General features: G+C 41.8%; 1 long non-coding RNA gene across 1 annotated transcript in view; it reads right to left on the reverse strand.

Annotated features, from left to right (window-relative positions):
• The window catches only part of LOC123518799, a 57,452-nt gene that overhangs the window by 12,418 nt on the left and 27,534 nt on the right, over positions 1-17,500 (reverse strand). Inside the window, exon 2 of the long non-coding RNA XR_006678879.1 lies at positions 2,301-2,483. This is a non-coding gene — a long non-coding RNA (uncharacterized LOC123518799). The remainder of the gene's footprint in view (positions 1-2,300; positions 2,484-17,500) is intronic.

Here is a 17,500-nt window from a genome sequence, read left to right on the forward strand (position 1 = left end):
ATGGAACGAAAGAATCTCCCTCAATTAACAAAGAAGTCTGCACGTGAATTAAGATAAAGTTTACACAAAATGAATACTCAAAAAATTTCTGCAGATTGATAAAGAAAAATAATCCAAGTAAATCAAAGTCTCTAAATTTAGTGAGTAAAGTTTCTCGATATCAGTAAAAGGAAGAGTCAAGAACAAATCAACATCTTCAGCATCACGTAGCCAAAAAGTGTGTACGCAAACATGAGACTTCCAAACAGAAAAAAAGAAAAGAAAAAAACAGTTCAGCGTACACCACCACATCATATCGCACCTGAAAACAATAAACAATAGACAATAAACAATAGACACACAATCTACTAACTAACCACCTGGCAGCACACAAGCAGCTCCAGAACAAACACTTACTAGAGACAACACTTGAATTGTCCCTTTTGTCATGACGCTTACATGTTTTGTTTTTTTATCTAATCATTATGTCAGGAGTTATATTAGCACACTCTGATAAGACTAACTAGCTAAAGAGTAATATCACTAGAAATGTCTCCTATGTCGTGAAGCTTTATCTATTTACATAAGCATCCTCTGATATTCCAAGCCTAATGAAAAGTTTAGTTCCTGGCGCACACAACACAGGCAGCCTCATAATTAAGACTAAGCCAGAAAATAATATATCAGGAGCTGTTTTGCTGCTGCTGAGCTCCTGGACCCCTCACGAGGATTAGATTACATTGTGTTCAGGATCTAATGATTACACCCTCCAGGCTACACTCTAATTATGATAAACAACTTCCACCACCACTGCGCACTGATGGCCATACTTTGAAACGCTTCCGAGCTGCATTTTCATTAAATTCATAAGTCTCTATACGGAGTGAGGCTGGTTTTTAATGATGTTTTTACAGTTCTAATGACAGATTGACAAAATTTTCACGTTGTTAACAGGAAAAACCGTCTTGAGAACCAAGTTAATCGTCGCAACGAGAGAGTGAAGTATTTCTGAGTACAGGTCTATGCCTTGACGGGTGGAAGAGGCAACAAACCAAACCTCCCGCGTCTCGAGTCCAGCGCTGATGACATGAGGCAATGACGAGGTAATGCTTGCTTGGATTTGCCGCTGGTTAATCCCATTGCCACACGTCTGAAGGATTAAATCAATTTTTGCTGCCATTAACGGCTTTAAAGAGGAGCAGTGCAAGGGAGCTCACAAAAACACGTAAATAGCTTAGTACAGCAAGGGCTCGCTGGTGAAGACTCGATACGTCGCCGGTGAGGAGGACAGCACGACAAGGATGAAACAGAGAGACCTTGCAAAAAACACAAAACAATGAATATAGAGAAAAAGGAATCAGAGGTAGATCTGATGAGCATGGCCAAAAGATGTAAAATCGCTGAAATTACTAAAGGCTCATCCTTCCTCCTATTTATCTTTTTCCATGATATTTAAGGCAGGACACTTATGTATGATACAGTAAAAGAACAGAAGCAGATGTCAAGACTTCAAATTTAGTGAAAGCATCTTCCTGCCCAGCTTCCTGTTTAGATTTAGCATATTTGTTCAACCATTCTTTAAGCTGAGATGTTAACCTATGATAATTTTTTTTGAACTGATAACCTAAACCGTGATAAAGTACTGTAACAGATGAAAGATAATAAAGACGAAGCCTCCTACTCTTTCCTTGGCGAAGACACATGCCGACTCTTCTAAGCATCACAGTGTGTGGTGTGGGGCATGATGCACGCCCAGCTAACACAGCCAGCTCGAGGGAGGAGGGGAGCATCTAAAGCAGAGCTGCCTCGCGCTGCTGCAGGTCAGGCAGACCTCTGGCACCTCCCAGCACCACACTCACGTCCCGCTGCGCTCCACGAGACACCCGTACACAGGGTTTCCTAATCTTGGTAATTAGAATCTCTAATAAATTTGATTAGCGCTCCCCGCATCTCTCTCACGCAGCAGTGAATGCCGGACCGTTCCAAGGACTTCCCGCCGCAGACTAATTCCCTCTCCGCCATTCCGCAGTGAGTCGTCCGTCTGTCACCTTCGCCTGTGCTGGACGTTTTAGCGATCTTTCTGCTTAAAAACGGCCTTTCAATCTATTTATGGTGATTAAGAGACCAGGATGCTTATACGCTACCTTTAAAATTGATACGGTAAATAATTAGATGAAATATGAAACTTTCACACGACACCGATTTATTTCTCGTCTCAGTACAGAATGCTTAAGCTATTATTGATTCTTTAACTGAATACACACGCATACGTGTATACACGTATACGTGCATTTACACACAATAATTCTATATGTACTTACCAGCGTGATGGTGGTCGCCGTGGCAGAGGTCAGCAGGTATCGGTAGTACAGGTGTGTAGACACAAGCCAGAGACTCAATGCCGCACTGGCCCACTGTACCAGTGCCAAGCTTGGCCACTCCACCTCCACCAGCTTGCCACTTCCTCATGTGACTCTTAGCGATACAACGCTGTCAATGTCTATCTGGAAGATAAGTTAATAAGTTACGTCTCAAACAAAGGTACTGATAACAGCCATCTAGCATGCTTTGTAATCCAGGAAGTGCATACATTTTTTCTTCGTAGATTCTCACAGGCTGAATATAAAATACATACATAACATTGAGCAGTGGGTTAGAGTTTGCGAACACAGTTTAATACAATTCTTACACAGATAGATAAGTCTTCCACCATCATCCCGTGGAATATAAAACGAAAGGGTGAGTTTTTGTGTGAAACAGTTTGTTAGTGTGCTGATCTGATGGTTGCCGCTTTGATGTGCGTAAATTTAGTGCATGGACATTAACTCACCCTCTGATATGAGCTCGTCACACACACAAACACACACACACACACACACACACACACACACACACACACACACACACACACACACACACACACACACACACACACACACACACACACACACACACACACACACACACACACACACACACACACACACACACACACACACTATTCATCTCAGTAACCTGACAGCTATCGTAGCAACTAAAACAAAAAAGCGAGGACTTCTCTGAGGGAGTGTATCGAGTCTCCCCTTGGCTGATTCCCGGGCATGATTGCATTATTTCTCTGGCCAGCACGTGCCGGGAACATTTATAGGAGCGCAGTAATTCACAGTAAGCAGCCTCGCCGCGTCAGAGTCACACCGCCTGTGCCTCCTGTAATTGCACTACCGACTGAGCCAATCAGCCACAAATTAAAGTCGTGACGGGTTAGGTGCTGCAAAGTTAATTTTCGGTCAGGTCAGCTGGGAACAAGGAACAGAGCGCCAAGCCCAGCTCCTGCCTCCTCCCTAAGGGCACTGCGATAGTGCCGTGCTTATGAGTCACATGGCTGAAATAATGCATGCTGCTTTTTTTTTTTTTTTTTTTTTTTTTTTTTGTCATAATGAACTAAAGTGTGAAGCGACAATAACTGTACATGTATGTGGTGGTGGTGGAGCAGAGAGACCATACGCTCACTAAACATATGCTGCTAAATAAATATCAATGATTATTCCATCAGGTTTCTTCCGGGAGGTATTTCAGGCAGATACGGCGGCACTCAACAATGAGGCAAGAGTGTCACTAACTCCTCGTGCTGCCTGATCCAATCGGTGACCCCTGCCGAGCCACACTAAAGGGTCCCAATGTTGATGCGCCATATAGCACCAACCTTCCTAACCCCTCGACGCAGGGACTCCCCACTGAACAAGCCGTCTGTCACGCGTCCATGTTGTGTCAAGGGAAAAATCTGATAATAAATACGGCCATGCAGGTAACGAGGTCAGCCTGTCATCACGCGCCGGCCAATCAGGGAGACCGTGAACTGGGAATTAACCTGAGCCGTGCAGTGAGGGTCTTCGACTCCCCGCCGTCACAAGATACGCTGCCTCTCCGCACCTCATTCATCCCACATTGAAAAAACTAAACTAATTAACGTCGAGCTTGAAAATTTTATCAATATCCTAAATGCGTTCCATCTTTAAACATCGATTAAACTATAGGGAGTTGGCTGAGGGAAAACATTACTTAAAAAAAGTGTAGAAAAAAACAAAAAAAAACGATGGCGTTGGCCCAGCTCCGCTCCTCAAGACTTGGCCTCTTGGCGCCCTGCTCTCCATCTTACTCCCTCCCAGGTGAAAAATGATGAGTCCGCCTCTCCATAAATCTTATTTGGACGGTGCTCGTTAGAAACTGCTGATCAGGCTGCCTCCATCTATTTTTTTTTTTTTCTCTCTCTCAAGGTTTTCAACAACAAACTTGATTCAAAATGCTACCTTCAACGAAAACAAAAAAACGATGAGTATAAACAAAGCTGCAATAACATTACCAGAGGATGAGGAGAAGATGGAAACACTTGTATATATCATGTTTCCAAAGTCAAAAAACATCACTGTTAATAAGAACAAAGAGCCATGAGTATACGCAGTGATACTCAGAGACACAAGGGGATGAGATGAGAGTTTCACCTGAATTTTTTTGTGCATTTATTTCTGTGTCCTGAGTCTCATCCCACATTAAGATGGAAACACCAATACATCACAGAACAGAAGGCGAGGACTAGTATGGGTGAAAAGTACTAGCTTATGAAGAGATTGTTTATAATACTTATTTTGTAAGCTCATTGTGTAAGACAAATATAACAAAACCGATAGTGTTAAATTTCCTTCGTCAATTACTACTATATATGTTAAGTAGCAAAAAATACCTCCTCGACCCCACACAGCAAGGAAAGAGCAAAAGCAAGCACACCTGGCGGCAAGTAAGCACCAGCAGGGAGGACCAGTGAGGGCCAGCACTGCACGGGACAACGTGATTAGCTCCACGGTAATAGGATAAATGACAGGCCGTGATTGGCTGCTAGAAATGGAGCTCTGATTGGCCGTCTTAGGACCAGAGGAACCTTTTTATAATCTATTTTTATTCTCATCTTTTTCTCTTTCTTTTTTTATATGTGTAGTAAGCTGTCGAGCAAATGACAGTGAAATCGACATAAAGGCAAAGCTTCAGTCAATATCTACCATCACTTGTTCTGTTATGTGACGAAATGTTTTGCTCTCCTCTGCTTACCACCACAACCACCACCACCAACCTACACCACCACCACCTACACCACCACTATGTTCCCATTATCGACTGTAGCTAACCAATAGACTTGACAATTACTACGTGATCCTACAACCTCCCACAACAATTAGTTATGTGATACACTTATCGTAGAAATAATATAACGCAGTACAGGAGATTTCTTTAATTATCAACATGGCGAGACAATAATTATTTAGTACGTTTCTCTCTCTCTCTCTCTCTCTCTCTCTCTCTCTCTCTCTCTCTCTCTCTCTCTCTCTCTGATCATCTGTATAAACGAGTCATTTTTTCAGCTCTTCTTACTCGTTTTCATTTATCACTTTTTTCCTATCTCTCTCTCTCTCTCTCTCTCTCTCTCTCTCTCTCTCTCTCTCTCTCTCTCTCTCTCTCTCTCGTTTGTTCTGCGGCAGGAGGAATTTCCCCGGGGTTCAGTCTTCCATTATCCTGATCTAATTGAATTTTCAGCCCAAAAGGCGCCATGAGAGACGACTGTGCCCAATGTCAGACCACCAGTAATTCGCACTTAAATTTCCATTCCTCCTCCTCCTCCTCCTCCTCCTCCTCCTCCTCCTCCTCCTCCTCCTCCTCCTCTTCCTCTTCTTCCTCCTCCTATTTCGTTTTTTTTTTATTCCTCTATTTTTTTCTTCTCGTTTTTCTCTTTCTTCTCTCTTCTCTTCTTTTTCTTATACAGCTTCTTTTCTTTTTTTACTGACTTCTCCTCCTTATTTCTTCTTCTGTTTCTTTTTCTTCTTCTTCTTCTTCTTCTTCTTCTTCTTCTTCTTCTTCTTCTTCTTCTTCTTCTGCTCATCCCTTCATTGCTTCTCCTTTTTCATCTTCTCCTCTTTCTTCTCCTCCTTTGACTGTTTCTCCTTCTTTTATTTTTCTTCTTTTTCTTTTTCTTCTTCTTCTTCGTCTTCTTCTTCTTCTTCTTCTTCTTCTTCTTCTTCTTCTTCTTCTTCTTCTTCTCCTCCTCCTTCGCCTTTAGCTGATCTCTCTCTCTCTTGCTCATTTTCTTCGTCTGCTTTTCTTCTTCTCCTTCCTCTTCTTCTTCTTCTTCTTCCTCTTTTTTTTTCTTCTTCTTCTTCTTCTTCTTCTTCTTCTTCTTCTATTTATTCTTCTCCTTCTTTCTTCTCCTCCTCCATGTGGATACTAACATAATCCTTAAAGAATTAAGAGTCAACTTAGAGAGAGAGAGAGAGAGAGAGAGAGAGAGAGAGAGAGAGAGAGAGAGAGAGAGAGAGAGAGAGAGAGAGAGAGAGAGAGAGAGAGAGAATGATAAAAACTCCCCCCCAAAAAAATACACCGTTATACAACAAACATTTATCATTATTCATCATCCTTCCCAGCCAATCATGTTTGTTTCCCTGTGTGTATCGTGCTGTGATTGGACTTTACGTAAGGAGCTCTCTCTCTCTCTCTCTCTCTCTCTCTCTCTCTCTCTCTCTCTCTCTCTCTCTCTAACTGGAAAATGTCCCTCCTGTCTTTTCTCTTCAGTTTCATGGTTTAACAAATGGACGCTTTCTTCTCAAACACCTCTTACCTCCTCCTCCTCCTCCTCCTCCTCCTCCTCCTCCTCCTCCACAGACTCCTATTTCTGTGTTCACTTTCCCTTACTTTCTCTCCTTCTCTGATTTTTTTTCCCTCTGTCCGTCTCTCCCTCTCTCCATTCCTCTTCTTCTTCTTCTTCTTCTTCTTCTTCTTCTTCTTCTTCTTTGTCTTTCTCTGTCTTCCATTCTTCCTTTGTTTCCAGTGTATTGTGTTCTTTTAATCCATTTATTCTATTTGTTATATTCTTGTCTCCCTCTTATTGTTCTTTCTTCTTCTCCTTCTCCTCCTCCTCCTCCTCCTCCTCCTCCTCCTCCTCCTCCTCCTCCTTCTTCTCACTCATTTTCCATACCATTGTCCTTATCATATTTCTTTTTTATCCTTTTTTCTTATTATCATCATTACTATTATTCATCTTCATCTTTATCTTCCTCCTCTGATCTCTCTCTCTCTCTCTCTCTCTCTCTCTCTCTCTCTCTCTCTCTCTCTCTCTCTCTCTCTAAGTTTATGTAATTGTTCTTCATCCTCTTTATATTTTAACCTCAACGTTTTTTCCTCTTTCTTTACGTCCTTTTCCTCCTCCTCCTCCTCCTCCTCCTCCTCCTCCTCCTCCTCCTCCTCCTCCAAAAAGAATAAGAAAAAATACGGAGCAACTACTAATAGAAAGATGGAGATTCCCCTACAAATAGAACATAGTAGAAAAAAAAAGAGTATAATAAGAATTGGTGTTAATGATGAATACCAGAAAAAAAAAGGAAGACACAAGGAAGATACTTAGGAGGAGGAAATTGGCTCGTTTTCTGATACAATACGATGGAAAAAGAATGACGAGGATAAAGAATTGGTGCTGGTTACGAATACGAGGGCGGGAGGAAGATGGAGACGAGGAGGAGGAGGAGGAGGAGGAGGAGGAGGAGGAGGAGGAGGAGGAGGAGGAGGACTGTCTCGAGGTCCGGATGAGGCGCTGGCTAGGACTCAAAAGAACTACCCAGCGTAAAAATATAATGGGAATTCCTTCAGCCACTAATGGAGGTAGTTCTTGACGAAGGTTTCCTATCGAGAGAGAGAGAGAGAGAGAGAGAGAGAGAGAGAGAGAGAGAGAGAGAGAGAGAGAGAGAGAGAGAGAGAGAGAGAGAGAGAGAGAGAGAGAGAGAGAATTATTCGATTAATTCTTACAATTCTCTTCTTCCATGTGATCTCTCTCTCTCTCTCTCTCTCTCTCTCTCTCTCTCTCTCTCTCTCTCTCTCTCTTCTTCTTCTTCTTCTTCTTCTTCTTCTTCTTCTTCTTCTCTCCCCTTCTTCTTCTTCTTCTTTTAAACTATAGCTTTCCTTTATCCCATCCTCTGGCTTCACAAGCCAGAGGACCGGAGTTCGATTTCCCGGCAGGGTGGAGATATTTGGGTGTGTCTCCTTTCACGTGTAGTCCCTGTTCACCTAGCAGTGAGTAGGTACGGGATGTAAATCGAGGAGTTGTGACCTTGTTGTCCCGGTGTGTGGTGTGTGCCTGGTCTCAGGCCTATCCGAAGATCGGAAATAATGAGCTCTGAGCTCGCTCCGTAGGGTAATGTCTGGCTGTCTCGTCAGAGACTGCAGCAGATCAAACAGTGAGACACACACACACACACACACACACACACACACACACACACACACACACACACACCAAGGCGCAACACATCGGCATTACCACTTAGGTAATCCTCCTCTGTGACGCAATCCGGAAACGGAGGAAGGTAAACTGAAGGAGCAGAGAGAGAGAGAAAAAAAAGTCTACCCCTCCACCCTCCTTCTATGTCCCATCTTCCTCCTTCCTTCCCTTCTCGCTACTTTGATACCTAGTCTGGCACAGAAGAGGTGAGGGAGGTCGAGAGGACAAGAGGGGCGGTTTAAGATCCTCCACAACAAAGGCGACGCTCAAGACTCAATAAAAGCAAGTAGCAAGGAGGGGATGAGTGGTACACGGAGAATAGATGAGTAGAGAGGAGCAGGGTGAGAGAGAGAGAGAGAGAGAGAGAGAGAGAGAGAGAGAGAGAGAGAGAGAGAGAGAGAGAGAGAGAGAGAGAGAGAGAGAGAGAGAGAGAGAGAGAGAGAAAGTGGGTAGGGTAGAGGAAGGAAGATAAATGGTGAGAGAGTATAGCAAGTGGCCTAAGGATGTACTATACTATACTATACGAGAACCTGAATGGTGATCGTGTGTGTGTGTGTGTGTGTGTGTGTGTGTGTGTGTGTGTGTGTGTGTGTGTGTGTGTGTGTGTGTGTGTGTGTGTGTGTGTGTGTGTGATCTTGTTTTTAGTTGAACATGGTAAGTTAGGTTTGGTTAGGTATAAGTGACGTTAGGTTACATTTGGTGACCTTAATATATGCAGATAACGTCAGGTTAGGTCAGATTAGGTAAAGTTACATTAATATCAACATTTATTATCATTAGCATCATCTTCATCATCATCATCATCATCATCAGGCGTCACTCCCCCGATGAATCACTCCACATCATCACAGCCCGGCACTCCCGCCCCGCACACCAGCCATCACTTCCCTTCCTCACGGCTAAGTCAATGAGAGAGAGAGAGAGAGAGAGAGAGAGAGAGAGAGAGAGAGAGAGAGAGAGAGAGAGAGAGAGAGAGAGAGAGAGAGAGAGAGAGAGAGAGAGAGAGAGAGAGAATATTAGCACTTTGATATGGACCCTAGTATTTACAGTTTTGGATCAGTGTATGTCTTTTGGAACGAAGCACAAATAAGTACAATGAAATAGCTCAGTATTGTTGTGGATTGAACATAAATATTTCTATCCTTTCAGGAAGCTTTTCATAGTGAGTGCAAATCAAAGTGATCGAGGATATCTGCACTTGAAGCGTTCATATATACTGCAACACACATCTGCTCACAAGAGTTTAATACAGCTTCCTGAAATGTTACTGTCCGTTGCACTCTCACCGCTATCAATCAAGCTATTATCAATATTAACTGACGAACTTCCATTAGTTGAATGGAAGTGCCTTGGGAACATTTACTTTCACAAGGAATTCTTTTTAATTATATTCTTTCTTTATGTTGTCTGGAAAAATTATTAAACAACAAATCATTTATAAGGAACTCAGTAAGCTCCCTCTTTAATAAGAACTCTGGAGGGCTTCGTTGCTCTCGCCTTGCCTGTGTCTTTATACTTAAAGGTTAAAAATAGATAAATACACAATACATAGTTTTCCCCTTTACTGAGATTTTCGTTAGAGAAAGCAAGGTAAAGCAAAAAATGCAATACGTATACAATCGAAGTGAGTGCAGCAGGTTAATTAACTCAGCTCTAACCATTCATGTACTTACACCTAATACATTTACTATACACGTACTAACAAACAACACAAACGGCTCTCTCAAAGAGATAAACACAATCTAAATTCTAATCAATGCGTAATACAGTTTCCACTCCTGTGCACGCTGACACACCACTGCATTGCCTGGCGCCCATCAATTATACGCGTGTCATGTGCATGGTAAACCCACGTCCGGATAAAAGTTTGTTCATAACCCTGTGCTGAATATTTTTCAGATCAAACCACGGTACTGACATGTGGGACGGGATGACAGGGGGGCCGGGGGACATAGGAAGAGGGGTGGGAACGGGGAAGATGAAGGGGGAGGGTATAGTTTCTGTCCATGGAAATGCCCAGGTTTGTGATGAATGGTTAGGTTAGGTTAGTTGTGGTCTGTGGAGGCCAGGGTTTTGTCGTGGTGGTCATCACCTGACACACCTCACCTTAACTGGTAGCTTTTCATGTTACAGATAAAGGTCAGAAAGGCAAGGTTCTCCACAACGTACATTTTCTTGTAATCTATTTACCTATATACTTATTTTCTGTTTATTGATTACACTGATTTACGTCAAATATATCTAGAATTATTTCACGTTTATCATGAATGCTTTACCTATAATCTCTGTAGAGGGCAGCAGAGTAGACACCACACAATCAGTCACACAAAAATAGATCAGCAGATCACGCAGGGACGCCACAGAACGCCTGACTTCCGATCTTTCTAGGATTTCCGATTGGGGCACAGAAAATCTAGTAGTTTTCAATGCTTCAAAAACTCAATTCCTCCATCTATCAACTCGACACAACCTTCCAGACAACTATCCCCTCTTCTTCAATGACACTCAACTGTCTCCCTCTTCCACACTGAATATCCTCGGTCTGTCCTTTACTCAATATCTTAACTGGAAACTTCACATCTTATCTCTTGCTAAAACAGCTTCTATGAAGTTAGGCGTTCTGAGGCGTCTCCGCCAGTTTTTCTCGCCCCTACAACTTTTTACTCTGTACAAGGGCCTTGTCCGTCCCTGAATTATAAATGAAAAAAATGATATCGAGAAGTACAAATCACACCATGGTACAGTACATATATATTATAAAGTATATGATAAATAGATAAGTAAATAAATAAATAAATAAACAACCTCACGATTTTCCGCGTTACGATTTTCGACGATTTTATTTTTCACGATGCGTTTTTCCAAGATTCGATTTTCCACGATAATATTTTCCGCGATGCGATTCTCCTCGATAATATTTTCCACGATAATATTTTCCACGATGATATTTTCCACGATAAAATTTTCCAAGATTCGATTTTCCACGATAATATTTTCCGCGATGCGATTCTTCTCGATAATATTTTCCACGATGATATTTTCCACGATAAAATTTTCCAAGATTCGATTTTCCACGATAATATTTTCCGCGATGCGATTCTCTTCGATAATATTTTCCACGATTCGATTTTCCACTATAATATTTTCCACGATAAAATTTTCCACGATTTGATTTTCCACGATAATATTTTCTACGATTCGATTTTCCACTATAATATTTTCCACGATGCGTTTTTCCACGAAGCGATTCCTCTATAACGAAGCGGTTGATAACGATGACGAAACTTTGAATTCTATTTTCCTGGGTTGGTACTGGGCTGAACCCTTCCTCCCCAAGGGTCCATCCCAGTCCCGAGGGTGTGAGAGCAATGACGAGGCAACCTTGCCGCGTCTCACACGGATCGCCATGAGCAATGACCCACCACACACCACGCCCCAGCCACTGTCATGAAGTGAGTCCTCTCACCAGTAGAGGTCCCTCCTCGTCCTGCCAATGTCTGGTGCATAACGTACAGCGTGCCACACACCACACCCCAGCCACTGGCATGAAGGGAGCCCTTTCACCCCTGAAGGACCCCCCTCGTACTGCCAGTGTCTGGTGTATGGCATCCAGCGTGCCACACACCACACCCCAGCCACTGACATGAAGGAGGCCCTTTCACCCCTGAAGGACCCCCTCGTACTGCCAGTGTCTGGTGTATGGCGCCCAGCGTGCCACACACCACACCCCAGCCACTGACATGAAGGAGCCCTTTCACCCCTGAAGGACCCCTCGTACTGCCAGTGTCTGGTGTATGGCGCACAGCGTGCCACACCACACCCCAGCCACTGACATGAAGTGAGTCCTCTCACCCCTGAAGGACACCCCTCGTCCTGCCAGTGTCTGGTGCATGGTGCACAGCGTGCCACACACTACGCCCCAGCCACTGGCATGAAGTGAGCCCTCTCACCTCTAAAGGACTCCCCTCGTACTGCCAGTGTCTAGTGCATGGTGCACAGCGTGCCCTCGTTCATGGCGATTTATTCAGCCCAGTGCTACCACAATCAAGAGACACCCTCCACCAGACTCTATGGAAGGAGCTCTTATTTCCCTATAAGGACTCCCCTCTGGTCAACATCTGGTGAATGGTAGACATTGATCCCTTGCTTATGGCAACTCCTTGCCTAGTATGAGGCACTGCAAGTGGATGATTATCACTAAAGCTTGAGGCCGCAAAGGAATAAAAGGACCTGCTGCCAGTTCCCTGCCTTGGGCCCCAGGCCGGACCCGACAGCCACCTTCTCCCCCAGTGTGGCGCCCAAGGCCGTCACGGCCCTCAACAAATTTTGTCCGAAACTTTTTTCGATCTTCATTTAGATTTTGATCCGAATAGAAAATCATCGATTGCAAGTGAAAAAACGAGGGTGTTTGAAAACTGTGGAAAATTAAGGTGATCAGTGAAACAAGACAAAGCAGTTTTGCATAGCTTAGTATAATATAAGGAGTGTGTGCCTTCCACGTCTGTTGCCCGTGAATATCATGATGCACATGTTCCTAGATGCCTGGATAGAGCCAGTAATGCATTGGCGGCTACCTATTTCATAGCGGACTTTAGATCAAGTAGATTTCTGGATAGGGAGGATGAGTGGACGTAAGTAAACATGAATACAAGAACTGCCACATGTTGATCTACTTTATGTTATGATTTTCTTGTCCTTGATTTTTTTTCTTTTCTTTTTTATCTTTTTAACCTCAACATTTTGTAATTATAGGGAAAAAAGGAAGGCATGAAGAGGGTAAGATAAAATGTTTTGTTTTTATGCTGCTGCTGCTGCTGCTGCTGCTACTACTACTACTACTACTACTACTACTACTACTACTACTACTACTACAACAAGAACAACAACAACAACAACAACAACAGCTGCTACTACTACTACTACTACTACTACTACTACTACTACTACTACTACTGCTGCTGCTGCTGCTGCTGCTGCTGCTGCTGCTGCTGCTGCTACTACTACTACTACTACTACTACTACTACTACTACTACTACTACTACTACTACTACTACTACTACTACTACTACTGCTGCTGCTGCTGCTGCTACTGTCGGATGCCCATATCATAATTGAAATACGCATGAAGACACAAGAAATAAAAGAAAACATTGATGTATGATAGTTTGCCAGTATGCTGTGTGTTGTTGCACACAGCCATAAAAGGGATTAGAAGGGGAAAGATAGTGAAAAGGAAACAGTTAATGACCCAGGCCACCCCAGGTCAGGTAAACATCCTGTGATGTTGTTCTTAGATATTGTTGATACCACACACGTGGGGTCACGTGAGTTTGTACTTGATTTGTGAACTGTACATTTGAGGGGCGTGTTGTGTAGGTCAAGACACGCCAACAGAAGTTCCTGAAGAGAAATTGTAGAGACATGAGGCAGAGAGAGACGAGAGCGGAAGCAGAGAGGACAACCGTGGCTCGGCTGCATAGCTGAGGGCGGCATGAACGTTTCGTACTTCATATAAACAGTAAGTGGAGCTATGAGTTGCAATGCAGTCTTTTGAGGTACATTAGATGGGAGGAGGAACCATGATAGGATGTTTCGATATTATTTTAGTATATGTGTTTATGTGTATGTACTTGTATCAATATGACGCCGTGATATACTTACATTCCCGTGTTACGAGTAAAGACTATGGTGTTGCTCTGACGGATAAGTTACTTGTGTGTATTCTTGTACGAAGTTAAAGTAGTTCTTATGTATTGTTACTAAATGAAAGTGGGTTTGTTCCATATGACACTTGTTGAGTGAAATTACTTGCGTGGATATATCAAGATTTGTCATTATATTCGGTGGTGTGTTACGTTGTCATTTTCGCGAACGGAGTAAGGTAACTATATGTGTATGGTAAGATATTTAGTGGCGTGTTGCGTTGATTGCTTTTATTCAGGTACCAAGTAAAAGTAATTTTCATATATGGGTAATTGGTTGAAAAGGAGAATATTGTACTTACTGCATATGAGATTTACGGATAAATAAAGCACAGTGTTCAGATATTGAAAGATGAAGAGAGAACGTTTGAATTATTGCACATGAAACAATTATGTATGTTCAGTGACGAGTTACGTTGTTGCATTCGTATATGAGATCAAAGTAATTCTTATGTATGGCTGTAAGAGAAATTGTAATGAATTGCAGTAGAGAAGGTGAAAGAAGGAGTTGTGATTGTCATTTGCCGGCGCCGTATCGAACATCTTATGTATAATATTATCTTTATTAATTAAAGGTAGAAAAAACTTTTGGCTTTTTGTAACCAGTAGCTAGAGACTTTGTGCAACGTCGTGCAACAGCTCAGATCACGACACTACTACTACTATTGCTATTACTACTATTACTATCATTGTTAATACGACTTAATGACTGACTGCGTACGAAGACGAAAAGTTATGTCAGAGCCGCCCGGCTTCTCTGCATGGCAGTCTACTAGACAAGCCACCACGGCGGCCCTGGAAGTATAAGGGTTAATATCATGCCAGGTCTTCCGCTAACACTGCGCACATTTGTGTGTGTGTGTGTGTGTGTGTGTGTGTGTGTGTGTGTGTGTGTGTGTGTGTGTGTGTGTGTGTGTGTGTGTGTGTGTGTGCATGCAAGAAGAAAAAACTGGCCATGGCAACAAAAACAATTAAATAAAAAGGCCTACTGAGATCTCATTAATTCCTCTGAACTTTTTACTTTCGCCTTATGAAATCTGGCAATTGATTGATTCTAAGCAGTATTAATGGAAATGAGTGGTATGTATTAACTCAACTACTAAGAATTACTATACACACATGACCCAAAATGCCTCTCCTCACACAAAACCTTTACCAACAGACTGTATAAAACTCTTCTGAGAGGAGAAGTTGGACTAGAGCACCTTTGGTAAGAAAGCTGTACGAAATAAGCGATAGAATGGCCCTCTGCTCCACTCCAAACACACATACACATATACTACTGGTAATGAGAACTGAATGTGAGCGATACCCATTATTTTTTACTGATATTACTAGAATAATTATGTGTACCTTTCATATTGACTTTTATTGTGTTTTCCCCTTCTCTCTCTCTCTCTCTCTCTCTCTCTCTCTCTCTCTCTCTCTCTCTCTCTCTCTCTCTCAATCACGGGTCCCAAGGTCTTTTTTTTAGAATCTCAGTTGTCAAGTTTTACAAGGAGGGCTTTAGTAGATCAGAAAACTTGGCAATATTAAATAAAAACGCTAAACCTGACGTAAACAGATTATGGGACGTTAACAGACTTCTAGCTGTGACTGCACAATCTCATCTTATCCGTCATTTGAAGACCAAGTAATGGGAAAATCTTTATTAGTAGGTAAACATGAACAGCGTGAACCTTAATCAACCTTCTAATCCTGTTCTGTCAACTATAGACTAGTTTCTCTTTAAAAAACAAAATTTTCTCTGAAGTTTGAATGGTTGACTTTCTTATTTGTTGAGGATCATTAAATACTGTTATTCTGTTGGTTGCTATGGCATGCTGGTTTTTATTTATTTTTTTTTTTTCATCAAATGAGCCTATGCATCAAGATATTGCTGCATTAAAAAGACACGCTACACTGAAACTTATATGTACCTAAAGAAAATTATGTTAGAAGAAATTGGCACGAAACCAAACATGTTGAGTCAATAGAGAAGTGTACATTTTTATTTATTTCTGATTTCACCACGTCATCCATAGTGATGGATAGGTGAACAATTGATAAAAGCAAAGTGGGGAGAACTACTATACTGAGATTAAAGAAATTTAAGTCAAGCATCCTTCACTGAGACTGGGGAATGTGATAAAAGTTTAATGAGATGTAATGTCACGAAGGTGAAGTCATTTGTCAAAATGAACCCACTTCAGAGTAAGAATAACCGTAAGTGGAAAGAATCACACTCCAGTAATGAAAGTGATCGAAAGTCGAATTAATTAAAATGATGAATGAAATCAAAATATAGAAGAAAATGGAAGAAAACTACTTGGTGGTGGTGATAGCTACAGTCGATAACTTATCACCAGAAAATATATAAACAATATCATTGCAAGGATGTATAAAACACTGATAAGCAAAATAGTAAAGGTCGCATTCACTCATCGATAAAACACAGCCGAAAGAAGTGAAAGTGGTCAAGATAGGAATTAGAAGTGTTGTGTTCCTGCTGAAGATAGGAAAGAAATAGAGGCAAGACGATAATACAGGATGGAAGAAGATAAAAAGAAATCAAGCATGTAAAGGACGTGATCTTGGGATCAAGTGATGATAAACGATAGCTTATCACCAAAAATACATCACAGTTCTTGTTAGACATAAACGTGGCATAGAACTGTTTATTACCATCAAATTAGAAAAAAATATCGACCAAACTTGAAGCATGTGTCATTGCGGAAGATGAAGGTAATGAAAATAAATACTTAAGGGAAATAATACTATCAAGACTCGAGAGTCACTAGCAAGGTAATGTGAAATATGTACTAGAGTTAGAGAGAAAAGGGGCGAGATGTTATAATGTTAACCCCTTCAGTGCCAAGATGTGTTTCTATATTCATTCTGCTTACTATTTGGTGATTTTATACATCTTGAGAAATTCATGCTATGGATTAAAATAGTGAAGACTGTGCCCATTAATCTTCTGACCTCCATAGACCCTTCCTAATGTCAATAAAATGGTCTACTCGTACTCAAATCTCAAGGTTTAAATGTGTCCCATTACTGAAGGGGTTAAAAATGTATAGGGGACTGTATAAGGAAATGTAAAGAGAAGAGCTTGTAATAAATAGGCAATACATTATAATGGTGGGAAAGAAAATGCAAGAATGATAAATAAATATATAAATAAAACTGCAAATGCAATACCTGACAAATAGCCGTGAAATAACAAGAGAAAGCAAGTATAGCATGAGAGAGAGAGAGAGAGAGAGAGAGAGAGAGAGAGAGAGAGAGAGAGAGAGAGAGAGAGAGAGAGAGAGAGAGAGAGAGAGAGAGAGAGAGAGAATAAAAAAAAAACACACAACAAACTCAAACACATTAGGCAGACTGCATTGATTACACTTAACAAAGCCAGTTTTTACTCGGGTTCAACTTAAACCCATTTAAAATAACTATATACAGCTAAGCAACACAAAGGGGCAAGAACGCACAGGGTACGCAAGATCACGTGTTGCTGAGAGCCCCGCCCTT

Source organism: Portunus trituberculatus, chromosome 44 (assembly GCF_017591435.1).
Source record: "Portunus trituberculatus isolate SZX2019 chromosome 44, ASM1759143v1, whole genome shotgun sequence".
Taxonomy (NCBI): Eukaryota; Metazoa; Arthropoda; class Malacostraca; order Decapoda; family Portunidae; genus Portunus; species Portunus trituberculatus.